Raw genomic sequence first — 16,175 nt, forward strand, 5'->3', positions numbered from 1 at the left:
TGGTGTCCATGAGATTTCTGTCTTAATTGTGGATTTTGATTGGTATGATATGTGTGCAACGAGAGTTGGCATGTATTACTTTCGTGTTGTCTGATTAGGATCAACAGTCGCATGTTAATCAGTAATTTCAATTCTAGATGAATTCGATAATGAAGTTAGAATCCCATGTGTTTTCCTATTCTGAATTTGATTAGTAAATTTAGTTATTAGTATAAAAGAACCCATCCTTGTTAATTGTCTTGGCAGTGAAAATTACTCATACATTGTTGCATAGGTGCGTATTCTTAATTCACCAGTCTCTGTGGGAACGAACAAATATATTACTTATGATCACGTGCGCTTGCGTGTTGATTTTTGCGAACAAGTTTTTGGCGCCGCTGCCGGGGACTCGGTGTTAATTAATTAGTTTATGTACTTGTCATCAGTGTGCATTAAAATTCACTGACTAGGATTCTATTCTCTTCTCACTTTTCTTCTTTTCTTTATTTCAGGTACTTGGGCCGCGTTTATGCTAACACGTTCTCAAGCTCGTAAAAAAGCAATTGATTCATCTTCATCTTCTTCTTCTGATTCTGAAACAATGACAGAACCTGAAGCACAACCAGACAGTAAGGCATTGAAGGATTTCTCTATGCCAAAGATCGATGATATCCAGTCAAGCATTGTCAGGCCTGCAATCGCAGCCAAAGCCTTTGAAATCAAACCAGGAACTATTCAAATGGTCCAGAACTCAGTACAGTATGGGGGTTCTCCTACTGAAGACCCTAATATGCATATACGTAATTTTATAGAGATCTGTGACACTTTCAAATTTAATGACGTCTCTGATGATGCTGTGAAGCTAAGGCTTTTCCCATTTTCACTGAGAGATAAGGCGAAGGGATGGTTACATTCTTTACCTTCTGGTTCTATTACTACATGGGAAGATCTAGCTCAGAAATTTCTCACTAAATTCTTCCCCATGGCAAAGACTGCTGCACTACGAAATGCTCTATCTCAATTCTCTCAACAATCAGGAGAAACATTCTGTGAAGCATGGGAGCGATATAAGGAGATGCTAAGAAAGTGTCCCCACCATGGCATGCCGGATTGGATGCAAATAAACAGTTTCTATAATGGTCTTGGACCTTAATCCAGACCTATGCTTGATGCTGCTTCTGGAGGTGCGCTATGGGCTAAAAGTTATGAAGAAGCTTATGATCTTATTGAAATGATGGCGGCTAACGAATATCAGAACCCTACTCAAAGACTTACTCAAGGGAAGGTAGCCGGAATTCTTGATCTTGACACGTCTACAGCTATTGCTGCTCAACTTAAGGCTCTCACGATGAAAGTCGATTCTCTGGCTCACCAAGGAATTCAACAGCCAATCTCAATTTGCGAATTATGTGCTGGTACTCACTCTACTGATCAGTGTGCCATTTCTAGTGAATCAGCACAATTTGTGAGCAACTTTCAGAGAGGTCAACAGCCTGCTCCAGCTACTTACCATCCTAACAACCGAAATCATCCGAATTTCAGCTGAAATAGATAGGGCTATCCCTACAGCTGCTCCGGTGTCAAAGCCATCATATCCACCACCTCCGTTTCCTAGGAGGTTAAAGAAACAGCAGCTGGATAAGCAATTTGGTAAATTTCTTGAAGTTTTCAAAAAGCTTCACATCTACATTCCGTTCGCAGAAGTACTCGAGCAAATGCCTAGCTATGCTAAATTCATGAAGGGCATTCTTTCAAAAAAGCTAAAGCTCGAGGAGTTAGAGACAGTAGCTTTAACGGAGGAATGTAGTGCTGTGCTTCAACAAAAATTACCACCGAAGCTTAAAGACCCGGGAAGCTTTACTATCCCTTGCACTATTGGGAAGTTCTCTTTCGATAAGTGTCTGTGCGACTTGGGAGCTAGCATCAATCTGATGCCTCTATCTATCTTCACACAACTTGGCCTGCCAGAGCTCAAGCCGACAAACATGTCTTTACAACTAGCTGATCGTTCGATCACATATCCGAGGGGTATAATTGAAGATGTGCTAGTCAAGGTTGATAAATTAATATTTCCAGCCGACTTCGTGATTCTTGATTTTGAAGAAGACAAGAGAATTCCTATCATCTTGGGTAGACCCTTTTTAGCCACCGGGCAAACTTTGATCGATGTACAAAAAGGGGAACTTACAATGAGAATACAAGACCAGACGGTCACGTTCAACGTATTCAATGCAATGAAATTACCAACTGATGAGGAATCTTGTTTCAGTATGGATGTACTTGATTCTACGGCAGAAACCAATAGCCAGCGGATTTTACAGGATGATGTATTGGAAGCAATCCTTACCAATGATGAGGAATTGGATAGTGAAGAAGAATTGGAAGAAATCCATCATCTTAACTCATCACCTTGGCGAAGGAATTTTGAACCACCTGTCGAATCTCTTGGCTTGGAGGAACAAAAGGAAGATCATAAACCATTACAACCATCAGTGATCGAAGCACCTAAACTTGAACTTAAACCGCTACCGGATCACTTGAGGTATGCTTTTCTTGGTGAAAGTTCTACTCTTCCTGTTATTATTGCAGCTAACCTGTCAGGTGAAGAAGAGGAAAAACTTTTGAGGGTGCTAAGGGAATTCAAAACAGCCATTGGGTGGACTATAGCTGATATCAAGGGAATCAGTCCATCCTTTTGTCAACACAAAATCCTCATTGAAGAAGGAAGCAAACCTTCAGTGGAACAACAGAGAAGGTTAAATCCTATCATGAAGGAGGTTGTAAAGAAAGAGATTCTTAAATGGCTCGATGCAGGTATCATATATCCAATTTCAGATAGCTCATGGGTGAGTCCAGTACAATGTGTGCCTAAGAAAGGAGGCATGACAGTAGTAGCCAACGAAAAAGGGGAACTCATCTCAACGAAAAAGGAGAATTTGCATGGACTACAGAAAGCTGCATGGACTACAGAAAGCTGAATAAAGCTACAAGGAAGGATCACTTCCCTCTGCCTTTTATTGATCAGATGCTTGACAGGTTGGCTGGTCATGAATTCTATTGCATGTTGGATGGGTATTCTGGCTATAATCAGATTGCTATTTCTCCGGAGGATCAAGAAAAGACAAGCTTTACATGTCCTTATGGTACATTTGCATTCCGAAGAGTACCTTTTGGCTTATGCGGTGCACCAGCCACTTTTCAAAGGTGTATGATGGCAATATTCTCAGAGATGATCGGCATCAATGTGGAGGTATTCATGGATGATTTTTCTGTATTCGGAACATCTTATGACGAATGCCTCACGAATCTGAGAATGGTTCTTAAGCGATGTGTGGAAACTAATCTGATTCTCAATTGGGAAAAATGCCATTTCATGGTGCAAGAAGGAATCATATTGGGACATAAAGTATCTGCCAAGGGACTGGAAGTTGATAAAGCGAAGGTGGAAACAATTAAAAATCTCCCTCCACCACTCTCAGTTAAAGGCATCCGAAGCTTCCTTGGTCATGCAGGTTTCTATCGGAGGTTCATCAAGGACTTCTCAAAAATTTCCAAACCTCTTTGCAATCTGTTAGAGAAAGACATTCCATTCAAATTTGATGAGGAGTGCTTGGAAGCATTTGAAATTTTGAAAAAGAAGTTGACATCAGCACCTATCATCACTGCACCTGATTGGAGTAAACCATTCGAATTAATGTGTGATGCCAGTGATTATGCTGTAGGAGCTGTACTAGGCCAGCGTACAAGTAATGCGTTTCATGTTATCTATTATGCCAGCAAAACATTAAATTATGCACAATTGAACTACACTACTACTGAAAAAGAACTTCTAGCTATTGTCTTTAGCTTTGATAAGTTCAGGTCTTATCTTCTTGGAACAAAGGTAGTGGTATACACTGATCATGCAGCCATTCGGTATCTCTTTTCAAAGAAGGATTCCAAACCAAGGCTAATTCGTTGGGTTCTATTACTCCAAGAGTTTGATGTAGAAATAAAAGATCGGAAGGGCACAGAAAATCAGGTAGCAGATCATTTATCCCGACTAGAAGATCATAGCAAACAAACTACCGACAACACTCTCATTAATGAATTCTTCCCAGATGAACAGTTGTTTGGAGTTGAGGCAGAAGAGCCATGGTTTGATGACATTGTAAATTATCTGGTAAGTAAGGTCGTTCCTCCAGAATTCTCTTATGCTCAACGCAAGAAATTCCTTCACGATGTGAAATGGTATATTTGGGATGAACCTGTTAGTATTGGTGTCCTAGAGACAATACTATTGTGTTCTATCGTAGACATTTATGGATTATGTTATATTGATTATGGAATAAATATTTATTGTGTCTTTATTTACTGCGTAATAAATTGAAAGCATAATAAATGTCCTTGGAATATTATATGTAATTCTATATCTCTAAGTACGTGACTTAGAAATGAGATTATGAGAATAATATCAATATTCCTAAATGTCCCTAGTCGAGTATCATTGTTAAGGGACAATAATGATGCATTAAGACTAGTATGTTTGTTGACTGATGATCACGTCTCATTGATCATAGGTATAGTGATGCTAAAGTCAAGAACATAAGTGCATGTATCGACACATGGCACTGGAATGACCCACCGTGAGATTTTACATGTTAATAAGTGTCATTAGAAATTCTCACTGTGATAATGATGTAATGATCCTCTGACTTGATATCATTATATTTCTATATGAGAATTAATATACTTTGGTTGCACTAAAAGTTACCTTTGACCGGGTAATGATGAAATGTACATTGGGTATATTATGAATCGTATGAGAAATATGAATGATCTAGAAAGGATTTAACCCTCCTATTTTAGGAGTGATATTATTGGCCTCTTGATTGAGTGAGACTATAAAATGCATGGCCGTGCTCAAATATTGATTTGTTTAATAGTCTACTCATTGATCAAGGAAATTCGGATTAGACGATGAAGAGGATGACACAATACATGCCTTGAGTCTGATCTATAATATAAGGTTAAAGGGATTATATTACATTGTACATTATTCACAAAAGGTTTAATTGAATCACCAATTATTATTATTACTTGGGTAGCAATGATGTATTACTAGATGCCGCTCATTGTTTATAATTTTATTATTGGATATTAAAATTATTGCCAGCGTAATAATAACCTAAAGGGTCACACACTTTGAACGTTTAAAGGAGTTTTAATTTAAATTCTGAATTTAAATTAAATGATTAAGTTCGAAATAAATTATTTAATTGAGCCAGTCTTAATTAAGTAATTAGAATTTCGAATTTAATATTAAAACCAAAATCGGATTAGGTTTGGAGAAGCCCAAATCCGATTAGGGTTTGGCCCATCTATCTCTCTTCCCTATAAATACATAATGATGTATTGTTTTAGGGGGAAGTAACATAAAATTCGTTTTATTATAAAACCCTAGCAGCTCTACATCAAGAGAGGCTAGAGAGAGAGAGAGAGAGGCTGCATTCGGCTAGTACCGGCTCCGGTGATCTTTGGCGATCAGACGTTCGTGTGGACTGCTTAGAGACGCGATCCTTAGACGAGGGCTGCGTGGTGATTGCTTGTTCCGGACCTCCATCTTTCGCTAACGTAAAGTTTCAACAAGGTATTATCTCGTATCTCCATGATCAGCCGTTCTTTATAGATGGATCCTCGGGTTAGGGTTTCGGATTTTTTTTATTTTACGTCGATTATCCGCACTGTTTGTTTCCCCGAAACCCAACAGAACCCTTTCTGTTTAAACAAGGAGTCGATCAGATTCTCAGACGGTGTATTCCTAATAATGAAGTTGAGGGAGTTTTGCGCGAGTGCCATTCCACTGGTTATGGGGGCCATTATAGCGGAGAGAAGACAGCAAAGAGGGTACTTCAAGCAGGTTTTTACCCGCCCGGGGGCTGCCGCCCCCGGGCCCCCGCCCGGTGGCTGCCGCCCCCGGACCCCCGCCCAGGGGCTGCCGCCCCCGGACCCCCGCTTTGTATGGTTATGTGTTCTTGTTTGTTTACTTGAGCATGGTGCTGGTTATGGCCTTAAGGACCCCTAGTTTAATGTTTTTTGGTTTTGGTTGTATAAATACGACTTGCATGTCGTGATATTCATTCTTGTAATTTTAATCTCGAATGTAACTCGAGTTTTCTCATGTAAGTACATTAGAATAGGTTGTATTCAATTATTCATTGTAATGTACTTGAAGATTGAAGGATGATCCACAAGGAGGGGCAATCAAGGAGCATGAAGACTTGTAATAGTTATACATCTTCACCATAGATTGACCTAGATTCTTTCATTAGCTTGAAAGAATCATATAGGATAAAGGCCATAACCATGCACGTTTACATACTGCACTTTACATATATGATGCATGAGATGATGATATGTATGCGTAGTTATAGAGATGCATGCTTAATTAGATTAAGATGTATGTATTCGATACGACACCCATGCCATGCTTGTTTAAACAAGATAAAATCTGTAACGACTCAAGATTTTTAAAAAGGAATACAACGATCATGAGATTCTCGTGTTTATGAAACACAGAATTAATTATGGATTTTCGATATTCAATGAGAGGAAGATTCCGTCGGATTTGGGGTTTTTAAGTATAGCCGTTGTGCCAACACCTCAGGTCGGGTTTTCAACCAATCAAAGAGTATTGATTTGAAATATTTGATTCAAGGAAAAATTGAGGATCTCTTTATGACAGGATCATGGTCGTTTTAATAAAATCCCTAATTAAAAATATTAAGTTAATCAGATGCCTTCCAATGATTAATACTCGTCAAGATCTAGATTGAAAGAAGTAGGTTTGCCAAAGCAAAGTGCTTTAATCAATCATGGGAAGACGTGATAAGTAAATGTACTTAGTTATTGAATTATTGGGTCTAACTTAACTAAACCATCACAATAGGATTGTGGGTTTAGAGGCATGGAGTTTGGTGAGATTTATTACATAAATATGTGCAAAGGGTTGCTCCACCAAACTATCCAAGAGTTATATTTGATATAATTGACAAATGTTGTCTACCTAAATAGTCATGTTTTGAGAGTATTAGCCCACGCTAACTTAAAACATGGATGAAATATGGATCTTGGCTCACTAGAAAGATTTGCAGAAATGCTTTCCGAATTAATAGTTAGGGCTATTGATTTGAACAAAATAGTGGGAGATATATATATTTTGAATATATATTTATAATCACTTGAACATAATTTAATAAACATCTGTAGACTAATTTATCTTATGCATTTGAAAATATTGTAGATATCCAATGGCAAATAATTCAAACAACTTCTCTGTACGATCAGTCCTTGAGAAGGACAAGCTGACAGGAACCAACTTCCTTGACTGGCAAAGGAATTTGAGGATTGTCCTCAAACAAGAGCGCAAGCTCTATGTCATAGATATTCCTCGCCCTACACCTCTCGCTGAAGGATCAACCCGTGCTCAGCATACTGCTTATCAGAAGCATATCGATGATGACACGGATGTTCAATGTCTCATGTTAGCGACCATGAGTGCTGAACTTCAGAAACAACATGAGAATATGGATTCTTATGATATGATTGAGCACCTTAAGCGTATGTTTGAGGGACAGGCTCGTCAGGAGAGGTTTGATACTTTCAAATCTTTGAATGCTTGTAAGCAGGGTGAACGTGATCCGGTAGGACCGCATGTTCTGAAGATGATAGGGTATATTGATTATCTTGAAAAATTGGGTGCCCCGATTGGTCCTGAGCACCAAATTGATCTGATCTTGCAATCTCTAAACAATAACTATTCTCAGTTTGTAATGAATTACAATATGAATGAGATAAACAAGAACCCCGCCGAATTGTTGGCAATGTTGAAAACTGCTGAAACCAACATTCAGAAGGCGTCCCCTACTCCCATATTGATGGTGAATAAGGGGAAGGCCAAAGGAAAGGGTAAATGGAAAGGCAAGAAGAAGATGGGATCTAATTCTAATGCCAATCCGAAACCTGGTCCAACTAAGGCCTTGAAGCCAAAAGGTGGTGTTCAGAAGGAGGGTGATTGTCACTATTGCAAGAAACCAGGTCATTGGAAGAGGAACTGTCATGCTTATTTGGAGGATCTGAAGAAGAAGAAGGCTGCTGCCGTTTCTGATTCAGGTATTTATGTTATAGAAGTCAATTTGTCTACTTCAACATCTTGGGTATTAGATACTGGATGTGGTTCTCACATTTGTATGAATGTGCAGGAGCTACAGGGAAGTAGGACGTTGGCAAAGGGAGAAGTCGACCTACGAGTTGGCAATGGAGCAAAAGTTGCTGCTATAGCTGTAGGGACTTATCATTTATCGTTGCCCACTGGGCTTATTTTAGAACTTGAGAATTGTTTTTACGTGCCTGCAATTTGCAGAAGCATTATTTCAGTTTCTTGTTTGGACAAGAAAGGTTTTGCTTTTTCAATTCAGAACAATAGTTGTTCCTTTTCTTTGAATAATGTTACCTATGGGGTTGCACGTTTATTTAACGGTTTATATGTTCTTGACTTGGATACTCCCATCTATAATGTGAATAATAAACGACTTAAAACTGATGACTCAAATAAAACATACCTCTGGCACTGTCGTTTAGGCCATATAAATGAGAAGCGCATTTCCAAGTTACATAAGGATGGATACTTGGATAAGTTTGATTTTGAATCATACGAAGCATGCGAACCATGTCTCATTGGAAAAATGACTAAAGCACCTTTCACAGGACAAGGTGAGAGGGCCACTGAGAGATTGGAACTAATACATAGTGATGTATGTGGTCCAATGCGAACTATGGCAAGAGGTGGCTTTTACTACTTCATAACATTTACTGATGATTTCAGTAGATATGGATATGTGTATCTTATGAAGAATAAATCTGATTCTTTTGAAAAGTTCAAAGAGTACAAAGCTGAAGTAGAAAAGCAAACTACCAAAAGTATTAAGACTCTACGATCAGATCGTGGAGGTGAATACTTAAGCCAAGAATTTAAGAATTTCTTAAAAGAGTGTGGTATTGTATCACAACTTACTCCTCCTGGAACACCACAATGGAATGGAGTTTCCGAGAGGAGAAATCGTACCTTGTTGGACATGGTGCGATCAATGATGAGTCATGCAGATCTTCCAATTAGTTTTTGGGGCTATGCCCTAGAGACGGCTGCCTATACACTTAACCGAGTTCCTACTAAAACGGTCCAGAACACTCCATATGAGATATGGACTGAGAAACGTCATAGCATGTCATTTATGAAAATTTGGGGATGTGAGGCGTTTGTGAAACGTCAAAATTCTGACAAGCTAGGACCTAAGTCTGATAAATGTAATTTTGTGGGATACCCAATTGAAACAAGAGGTTATTCATTCTATAATCCTTCTGAGAACAAAGTGTTTGTTGCTCGAACCGCTGTGTTCCTTGAAAGAGAGATGCTTTCTAAGAAAAACAGTGGGAGGATAATAGATCTCGATGAAGTTCGAGAACCACATGATAACATTGAACCAGAGCAGGAACCTGAGCAGGATGTACATCAAAATATTGAGAGTAATCCTGTTCCGGAAACACAGGTTGTTCGTAGATCTAGTAGGGTTCGCCATGAGCCAGAGAGATATTATGGTTTTCTCTTGACTCAAACTGGTGATGTGATGCTTATGGATAATGATGAGCCTCTAACCTACAAAGATGCTAAGAACACTCCAGATTCCAAGAGATGGCTTGATGCCATGAAATCTGAGATGGATTCCATGTATGAAAACCAAGTATGGACTTTGGTTGATTTACCCGAGGGAGTTAAACCTATTGAGTGTAAATGGGTTTTCAAAAAGAAAACCGACATGGATGGAAATGTTCAGACCTATAAGGCACGACTAGTTGCAAAAGGTTTCAGACAGATTCATGGTATTGACTATGATGAAACCTTCTCACCAGTTGCTATGGTCAAATCCATCAGGATTTTGCTTGCAATAGCTGCTTACTATGACTACGAAATCTGGCAGATGGATGTCAAAACCGCCTTCTTGAATGGAAGCCTAGAAGAGGATGTGTATATGACACAACCTGAAGGTTTTGTCGATCCGAGATTTCCCAAAATGGTTTGTAAGTTGCGACGATCTATATACGGATTGAAGCAAGCCTCAAGGAGATGGAATATTCGTTTTGATGAAACAGTCAAAGAGTTTGGCTTCATTCAAAATGAAGATGAGCCTTGTGTTTACAAGAAAGTGAGTGGGAGCCATGTGGCATTCCTAGTGCTATATGTGGATGACATATTACTAATGGGGAATGACATACCTTCTTTACAGGCTGTTAAGACTTGGTTGAGCAAAAATTTCTCGATGAAAGACTTGGGCGATGCGACCTATATATTAGGGATCAGGATCTATAGAGATAGATCAAGAAGACTAATCGGCCTAAGTCAGAGTACATACATTGATAAGGTATTGCATCGATTTGGGATGCAATAGGCAAAAAGGGGATATGTCCCAATGTCTCACGGGATATTGATCTCGAAAGAAAACAGTCCGAAATCATTGGATGATAAGGACCGTATGAGCAAAGTTCCATATGCTTCGGCAATTGGTTCCATAATGTATGCAATGATATGTACTCGTCCTGATGTCTCGTATGCCTTGAGCATGACGAGTAGATACCAGTCTAATCCAGGTGAAGGTCACTGGACGGCAGTCAAGAATATTCTTAAGTACCTAAAGAGGACTAAAGATCAATTCTTGGTATATGGAGGAGAAGAGAAACTAGTTGTAAAAGGTTACACAGATGCTAGTTTCCAAACAGACAAAGATGATTCGATCTCTCAGTCTGGCTTTGTATTTTGTCTAAATGGAGGTGCTGTTAGTTGGAAAAGTTCAAAGCAAGAGACGGTTGCCGATTCTACAATGGAGGCTGAGTATATAGCTGCTTGTGAAGCAGCCAAGGAAGCTGTTTGGATCAGGAAATTTCTTACAGGACTTGATGTGGTTCCTTCAGTATCAGATCCGATAGATTTGTACTGTGACAATAATGGAGCCATTTCACAGGCTAAGGAACCCCGATCTCATTCCCGCACTAAGCATATACTCAGACGATACCACCTACTCCGAGAGATTAACACTCGAGGGGATATACATATATGTAAAGTGCATACAGATGATAACATTGCAGATCCACTGACCAAGGCTTTGTCGCAGCAGAAGCACGAAGGTCATGCTAGTTCCATGGGTATTAGATACATCAGAGATTGGCTCTAGTACAAGTGGGAGATTGTTAGTATTAGTGTCCTAGAGACAATACTATTGTGTTCTATCGTAGACATTTATGGATTATGTTATATTGATTATGGAATAAATATTTATTGTGTCTTTATTTACTGCGTAATAAATTGAAAGCATAATAAATGTCCTTGGAATATTATATGTAATTCTATATCTCTAAGTACGTGACTTAGAAATGAGATTATGAGAATAATATCAATATTCCTAAATGTCCCTAGTCGAGTATCATTGTTAAGGGACAATAATGATGCATTAAGACTAGTATGTTTGTTGACTGATGATCACGTCTCATTGATCATAGGTATAGTGATGCTAAAGTCAAGAACATAAGTGCATGTATCGACACATGGCACTGGAATGACCCACCGTGAGATTTTACATGTTAATAAGTGTCATTAGAAATTCTCACTGTGATAATGATGTAATGATCCTCTGACTTGATATCATTATATTTCTATATGAGAATTAATATACTTTGGTTGCACTAAAAGTTACCTTTGACCGGGTAATGATGAAATGTACATTGGGTATATTATGAATCGTATGAGAAATATGAATGATCTAGAAAGGATTTAACCCTCCTATTTTAGGAGTGATATTATTGGCCTCTTGATTGAGTGAGACTATAAAATGCATGGCCGTGCTCAAATATTGATTTGTTTAATAGTCTACTCATTGATCAAGGAAATTCGGATTAGACGATGAAGAGGATGACACAATACATGCCTTGAGTCTGATCTATAATATAAGGTTAAAGGGATTATATTACATTGTACATTATTCACAAAAGGTTTAATTGAATCACCAATTATTATTATTACTTGGGTAGCAATGATGTATTACTAGATGCCGCTCATTGTTTATAATTTTATTATTGGATATTAAAATTATTGCCAGCGTAATAATAACCTAAAGGGTCACACACTTTGAACGTTTAAAGGAGTTTTAATTTAAATTCTGAATTTAAATTAAATGATTAAGTTCGAAATAAATTATTTAATTGAGCCAGTCTTAATTAAGTAATTAGAATTTCGAATTTAATATTAAAACCAAAATCGGATTAGGTTTGGAGAAGCCCAAATCCGATTAGGGTTTGGCCCATCTATCTCTCTTCCCTATAAATACATAATGATGTATTGTTTTAGGGGGAAGTAACATAAAATTCGTTTTATTATAAAACCCTAGCAGCTCTACATCAAGAGAGGCTAGAGAGAGAGAGAGAGAGGCTGCATTCGGCTAGTACCGGCTCCGGTGATCTTTGGCGATCAGACGTTCGTGTGGACTGCTTAGAGACGCGATCCTTAGACGAGGGCTGCGTGGTGATTGCTTGTTCCGGACCTCCATCTTTCGCTAACGTAAAGTTTCAACAAGGTATTATCTCGTATCTCCATGATCAGCCGTTCTTTATAGATGGATCCTCGGGTTAGGGTTTCGGATTTTTTTTTATTTTACGTCGATTATCCGCACTGTTTGTTTCCCCGAAACCCAACAGAATCCTTTCTGTTTAAACAAGGAGTCGATCAGATTCTCAGACGGTGTATTCCTAATAATGAAGTTGAGGGAGTTTTGCGCGAGTGCCATTCCACTGGTTATGGGGGCCATTATAGCGGAGAGAAGACAGCAAAGAGGGTACTTCAAGCAGGTTTTTACTGGCCAACTCTGTTTAAGGATGCTCATCAGTTTGTTTTGGGGTGCGATCGATGTCAACGTACAGGTAATATTTCTAGGAGGAATGAAATGCCTCTTAAAATGCTTTTGGAAGTCGAAATATTTGATGTTTGGGGTATTGACTTTATGGGACCGTTCGTTTCGTCTTGCAACAACCAGTATATTCTATTAGCAGTTGATTATGTATCTAAATGGGTGGAGGTGAAAGCCTTACCTACAAATGATGCCAAGGTGGTCTTGCAATTTCTTCAAAAACAAATCTTTACCCGTTTCGGAGTCCTTAGAGTCATTATCAGTGATGAAGGCTCTCATTTCTGCAATCGGAAATTCACAACCTTGATGACGAGGTATAATATCAATCACCGGGTTGCTACTGCTTATCATCCTCAAACAAATGGCCAAGCTGAAGTGTCTAACAGAGAGATCAAACGCATATTAGAGAAGGTGGTTAACCCTTCTAGGAAAGACTGGTCCTTGCGATTAGACGAGGCTGCTTGGGCTTATCGAACAGCGTACAAAACACCGTTGGGTACTTCTCCATTCCAGCTAGTGTTTGGGAAAGCTTGTCACTTACCAGTAGAATTGGAACATAAAGCTTATTGGGCACTAAAGAAGTTGAATTTCGATTTACAGTTAGCTGGAGAGAAACGCATGATTCAGCTCAATGAGTTGGAGGAGTTCCGCCTCCCTGCTTATGAAAATAACAAACTCTACAAAGAGAAGGTGAAAAGATTGCATGATCAGCGGTTGATACAAAAATCTTTTGTAGTAGGACAATTGGTTCTATTGTATAACTCTCGGTTGAAGCTGTTTCCAGGGAAACTCAAGTCACGCTGGTCGGGGCCGTTTACGGTCAAGACGGTATTCCCCCACGGTGCAGTAGAAATCTATGCCAAATCAACGGATGAATCATTTAAAGTTAATGGTCAACGGTTGAAGCCTTACTTTGGCGGAAATGTGAATCGTGAGGTACAAACCACGATTCTTCAATCGGAATCGGATTAATTCTGGACTTCACGTCGAGCTAACGACGTTAAACAAGCGCTTCGTGGGAGGCAACCCACGCATTGGAACCATTTTGTACCGTTGTAAACCTCAAAAACACAAAAATCGAGAAATTTCAGCCCCGGGTGTCAGACACTAGCGCGCCCGCGCTAGTGTCCAGCGCGCCCGCGCTAAAGTTTTTGCGCGCCCGCGCTACACTTAGCGCGGCCGCGCTACTGACTGCCCAGGAGTCCGAATTTTCTCCCAAAAATATTTTATTTTCCGTTTTTAAAAGCCCACAATCCTAATTTTGCATGCCTAGCCCGAAATATATTCTCTATAACCCTAACTCAGCTCTCAAATCCTTATATAAACACAAAACCCATCTCCAATTCCTATTCTAATTCTATAAACCCTACATATATATATACACATCCATACACACAACTACCTCCAAATCTCTCAAACCCACTACACACAAACCTCTTGCAGCTCTAAATCTCTATCAATGGCACCCAAAAGAGCCCGAAGATCACAAGGACCAAGCACCCAAGCCCCTACATCTAGCGATTCTTCCTCGATGGGTGAGGTTGAGTTCACCTCCGATGGTGCACGAACCGAGTTTCAACGGCTTATGAATAAGTCGATAGTCAAGGAGAGGGGATTCTTACCCACGGCGGAAGATGGTGAGCTCTTAAACATGATCCAAGAAAGGGGATGGGAGTCTTTTTGCGAGGCTCCGGAGGCGGTTCCCTTGGCCATTATTCGAGAGTTTTATGCTAATGCCAAGGAGAATCGCGATGGGTTCACGGTGGTGCGAGGAATCCGTGTGGATTATAGTGCGGAGGCGATCCGTAGAGTGATTGGGGGGCGTGCCAAGCGCCGTAATGAAGAAGATTGGGTTGTGGAGAGGATTGGGCGTGCCAAACGCCGGTTTGATGATGATCCGGTTGATCTTGAGCGGTTGGTGTATGATATCTGTGTGCCGGATACGAATTGGAAGATGACTGCACCTCCTTTGCCGGCACATGTTTCTTTTCCTGCAGCCGCTTTGAACCGGTATGCGAAGGCGTGGAATGCCTTCATCTGTGCTAACATCATGCCATCTTCACATGGGCATGAGGTGACAGTGGATAGAGCTATTTTGCTCTTTGGGATTGTCTCGGGCAAGTATATTGATCTGGGACATGTTATTCATCAGGGGATTCTGAGGTTCTTACAGGGAGGAACCACTGGTGCCATTCTATACGGCACAATTGTTACGAAGCTCTGTCGATCAAGCGGTGTTCGTTGGCCAGCCAACGAGCAATTACAGTTGCCAGCAGCACCTATTGATCATTCGGCGATCAGTCGGATGACGAAGTGGGATGGAGGAGTTCCCCACCCTCGAGGTCTCGGGTATATATATGATGAGATGCCAGGGGGACGTCCAGAGTTCATTAGGAGGGAGCGTACTAGAGCTTCTGGAGTTGGTACTTCTCAGATGGAGAGGAGCTCCGAACCGATGGGAGATGTTCATTATCGCCGATTAGCGAGACGGATGGACACCATGCATGACATCCACCAGAGGTTTGCTTTTGACTTGACACAGGCTCTTGGTAGTGCTTTCCAGGCACAGGGGGTCACAGTTCAGTGGCCAGTATTCGGAGCAGGGATGCAGTATCCTCCACCTGATTCACCTCCAGCGGAGGAGGGGGAGGACTCGGACTCCGAGTAGGTATGTGGGTGCTCTAGCCTTTTTATCACTTTCAATGGGGACATTGAAAATTTTAAGTTTGGGGGTGGTAATCTAAGGAAGAGCATATATTATGTTATTTTTGCATGTGTTAGTTAGTTCATGTAGTTCACGTTTTTTTTTTTTGCTTTGATTATTTCTCACGTTTTTCTATTTTTCTCATATTTTATTTTATTTTACATGTTTAGTGGTAATTGTCGTAGTTAGTATCACGAGCATTTGCATGAATTATGAAGTTAAGCCAAGTTAATTGCCTATGATGAGTTATGTGCGTAGTTCTTGATTAGTAGTTTCAATTGCAATGCTAGGTTAGTACTTGGAAATTGCTTGTGTTGGAAATTGTAATTCACATATGTTCTTGAGATAGGATTTAGACGAAATTCCATGAATTCTAGGATTGAATTGAGCATCCTTCAGCTTAGGTCTGTAAATCTTAAGTTTGGGAGAACTGAGGAGTAGATATACCTTTCTAAAAAAAAAGAAAAAAAAAAGAAAAAAAAAAGAGTAGTCAATAAATTCACTAA

General features: G+C 39.8%; 1 non-coding gene across 1 annotated transcript; it reads right to left on the minus strand.

The window, feature by feature from the left end:
• Positions 1-976: 976 nt before the first annotated feature.
• On the minus strand, positions 977-1,083 carry LOC135148566 (small nucleolar RNA R71). The gene has a single exon (XR_010286646.1). It is a non-coding gene; the product is annotated as a small nucleolar RNA R71 (small nucleolar RNA).
• Positions 1,084-16,175: the final 15,092 nt, after the last annotated feature.

This window comes from Daucus carota, chromosome 8 (assembly GCF_001625215.2).
Source record: "Daucus carota subsp. sativus chromosome 8, DH1 v3.0, whole genome shotgun sequence".
Lineage (NCBI taxonomy): Eukaryota > Viridiplantae > Streptophyta > Magnoliopsida > Apiales > Apiaceae > Daucus > Daucus carota.